Source organism: Frankliniella occidentalis, unplaced genomic scaffold (assembly GCF_000697945.3).
Source record: "Frankliniella occidentalis isolate FOCC.00 unplaced genomic scaffold, Focc_3.1 Scaffold40, whole genome shotgun sequence".
Classification (NCBI taxonomy): domain Eukaryota; kingdom Metazoa; phylum Arthropoda; class Insecta; order Thysanoptera; family Thripidae; genus Frankliniella; species Frankliniella occidentalis.
The window spans coordinates 761,021-764,995 of record NW_026267170.1 but is presented as its reverse complement, the minus strand read 5'-3'; the positions used below and the strand labels follow the sequence as shown (position 1 = coordinate 764,995).

The 3,975-nt window shown below is 60.0% G+C and overlaps 1 protein-coding gene across 1 annotated transcript in view; it reads left to right on the top strand.

The window, feature by feature from the left end:
* The window catches only part of LOC113209240 (serine-rich adhesin for platelets), a gene marked incomplete in the record, with an annotated part of 73,459 nt that overhangs the window by 34,135 nt on the left and 35,349 nt on the right, over positions 1 to 3,975 (top strand).

The window sequence follows — 3,975 nt, the reverse complement described above, 5'->3', positions numbered from 1 at the left end:
CACATGCTCTCGGACAGCAGGCGCCACTGTAAAGCGCACTTCACTCGCGGTCTGATAGTCGGTGATAAACCCTTTCGCCAGCCAGCCGGGGCAGCCCGGCCAGGCGCTTCTGCGCGTGCGGCAGCTCCTTGATCTCGAGAGGAGCGCGGGCGGCGGGTGGTCGACACTCCACCTCGCTCGTATTGCTGGAGTGAGTTGTCCGAGCCGCTGTCCATCCCATAACATCCCCGTCACTTAGTCGCCGTCTCTCTCTCTCTCTCTCGCTTTCTCTCGCCGCGCGGCGATGGGATGTTTCCTGCCTGTCGCTCTCATTTGTTTACCTGGCCAAGCCGCTGGACAGCGGCAGGGGCGATGCGCCCATTGTATTGTCTCGCCGCCCGCTCGCAGCAGGCATTTGAAGCTCCGCTCGCCACGCCACGCCCTCGCCGTCATGCCTCTGGACCAGGAGGACTCACTGCAACTGGGTGGCGCGGCGGGGCGGGGCGGGGCGGGGCGGGCGCAGACTTGATGATGATCTTCCGCGGCTCCACGCGCGATGCGGCAATGAGGCCAATCAGGCTCGCCGGACACATACACACACACACTCACACACACACTCACACACACACTCACACACACACTCACACACACACTCACACTCACACACTCACACTCACACACCATGGGCGCGCGGCCTTGCGCCAGGCTGGCCGGGTGCTAAAATATGTGCGTGGCACGACGACGCTGCTCGTTGGCGCCCCCCGCCTCGCTGCCGCTCGCGACACCCCGGCGCGGACCACCGCGCCACACACGCGGCTGCGGCGCCCAGGTACGCGGCCTGCAGCAGCAGCAGCAGGAGCAGCAGCACAGGCATCTGGATCTGAAATAGCGATTGAGGTCGGCAACCCCAGGGGACGCGTTTGCAGTAATGGGTGGTGGACGCGTAGAGCGGCGTGCAGCGCGGCGGCGGGGCTGGGCGTGTTGCACGGAGCCCTTGCTGACCGCGACCCTTCGGGAGGTCGCTACTGCGATGCTGCCGCCGCCGTCCTGTGGGGTTGGCGGCGTAACCCGCGCTCGCGAGGGTCTACGCCCCGCTGCTGTTGTCGTCGACCTCGGGTGTCTCACTGGTTTCCGTTTTTCGTGAATGTCGCCGCGCTTTGGCGGCGTGCTTGACCGCCCCTCCTTATGGCCACCTTGGGGTCGCCGCCACGTGCGGGGTGCTCTCCGAGCGAGCATTGTTTTGGGGTGTCCACTCACTCGGAGGACTCGCGCGGCCCTGCTCGCCGGGCCCAGCCCCCTCTCTCCTCTCCTCTCTCGCGGCCCCCGCCCCCCGCGCCCTTCTCTCTCGCCACGCCCCGCCACGCTGCGCCGCGCCGCCGCGCCTCAGTCCCACACCAGCACCGTGTAGAGCCAGACTGTAGCTGCTCGGCCCAAACTAAAGCCGACCCCCGCGGCGGTGACGCGTGCAGCGCTCGCTGTGGCTGCTCTCTAGAAGTGAGTGTGAACCTTGTGTGCGCCCGAGGAGAGGATTACCGCCAGGAAGCAGGAAGGACGAAATGGATGGACCGAGCCGACAGCCGGCAGCTGATCGCCTTTGTGCCTCTCTCTTGAGTACCCGCCAGCCGAACGCTTTCGCGAAAATACGCTATCATCGGCGCCAAGTTGCGAATGAAGGCGACGTGCTGAAGGACTTGTCGTTGGCAGAGCAGCTTTGGATAACAAATCGTCCGGTCTTGTGGACCTCTGGTCGTTCGGGGTGGTGGTGAGGTTCGCGCTCTTTCGACCCGCGATTTTAAAACATAGACGAGCGAACAGCGCAGCAGATATTCCCACATGTTCTTTTCCGGAAGTATTCTATCTTTCTCAAACTTAAATTTGCGAAAATAATTTACTTTCTTTCGGCTGTGACGACGGCGTCCGCTGGTGACTCAGAGCGTGTGGGTCGCGCCGGGTGATGAGTGTCGTCGGGGCGCTCGGCCCAGTGGCGTAGGGGATGGGGTGGCACGGGTGTCCCGCCACTGCCGCCGCTGCTCGCCCCGGCCTCGCCTCGCGGTGTTAACTTGTCCCGCCGGCAGCTCTGCATTTCCCTGCCGTTCATTCATTGTCTAGGCCAGTGCCCGGACAACAAGCGCCCCACTAGAGTCGTTTATGTGGTCATTAGCACGACGCTGTTAGTGATCATGACTCTGTCATGTGAAGCTAAGGGGTTATTGGTTTCTGCTATGCTCGAAACTGAGATGGATTTGCGTCTGTTTACAAGTTATTCCAATGATAGTTTTATAAACTAGGTGTATCAAATACGAACAGCACTCCTTTCATCTACGCGTACTGTTTCTTCCTGTTCGTGCTAAGACTAATGGCCATTTTCTATCTCCAACTTTCAACTTTGGATTTAAGGCATAATTGCTAAACGCGATTGCAGAATTCTGTTTTGGGGATCATCCAGAAAGTACGTCCGTCATTCGTCTTTAACGAACCTTATTAGTTCGGACAATGCAAGCTCTCATGACGCCTGATGGGTAGGCAACATCCTGCTTGCAGTGCAAGCGTGTAGTGCGGGGCGGCCTACCCCGGGTCTCGCAGGCGCTGAGCTCTTGTAATTTACCGAATAAATAGAAGAAAAAGGGACGCACTTTCCGGACGATCCCTTTGGGAGTCGGTAGAACCGGTTGCAAGTCATCGATTTTGAAGAATATGTGGCTATTCATACACAAGGAAACATATTGGAAGAAACAATACTCATGGTATATCGTGGCAAAAATACCGTGTGTTCTAGAGGACGAAATACATTTCTTAACGGTTAGAAAATCCTCCTTATGTACTCGTCTAATGCTTAAAATCAGACATTTTTGTGAGTGTCCGACTGCCTTGGCGCGTGTGTCGCACCGAGTGACGTACATCGGCGTGATGCCCAGTGATGCCTCCTGGCCGCCCCATCCCGCCCCGCCGTGGCCGCCCGACCTTGCCGTTAGGCTTGGCTTCAGCAAACTCACCACCATGATCTTCTGCCGATAGCTGAAAAAAACTAAGTGATCAGAACAGCTTACATCCTCACTGATGATGGCAGACGATTGCACCGGGTGTTTAGGGAGCACGCTCGTGCGGGCGGGCTAGCCTACTCCGTCTGCCTGTTAATCGCCATCATGTCTCCTGTGAATAGGCAAGCCCGCTCGCAGCGGCGCGTGCACCGGTGCGTTCTACCGGCCTTTACCCGCCCTACCCCCGCGCTTCCGCGCTGCTAGACCCGAGGCTATAGACCACGTCTTCGCCCCCCCCCCTCTTTCTCCCTGCGTGATGTAGGTCGTGTAAATAGTGGCCAAGTGCTGTTGCATTTACCTTCCACTCGTTTACGTCTATCGCAAACCCTGGCCTAGATCACTGACGTTCGTTATGCCCACCGAGGCTGGCGGTCTGCGTGTCCTGGGACGACTCCGCCGGCAAGGGGCTGTTTCTGTTTCCTATAAGACAACGACAACGTCTTCACCCCTCAGTCGAACCCCCCTTCAGCTCCTACTCCCCCCTCCCCCTCCTCTTTCCGCGCGTCTTAAGCCCCCAGCAGCCGACGAATGTTGACACTAACTGCCACTCAGACTGTCAGACGCTGTTCCACGCAAACTACCCCCCAGTTTGTCCGGAGTTTCGTTTTCCGTCAACACGACGGTGGGTGGGAGGAGGAGGGGCTGGACCTGGAGCAGCCCGGCCGCTGCCTCCCCCTGCCCTCGGTGCTCTGAACGCTCGCGCACTGCTGCTGTCATTGACCTGCAGTCGCCACACTCTCTGGTGCGACAGGTGGCGGTGGTGGTGGAGGAGGAGGGCGGCCTTGTGGTTCCTCCTGCTCCTCGGCCGGGCCCGGCGGCGTGCGCGAAGCGCGAACCTCCACTCGGCGGCCGCGGCGCCGACGGGGAGGGGAGTGGGAGGCCACACAGTGGCCACACAACGCACTGTGCAGCCCATGCTGTGCTGTATTTAGCCGGGGCGGGACGGCGGCGGGGGGGT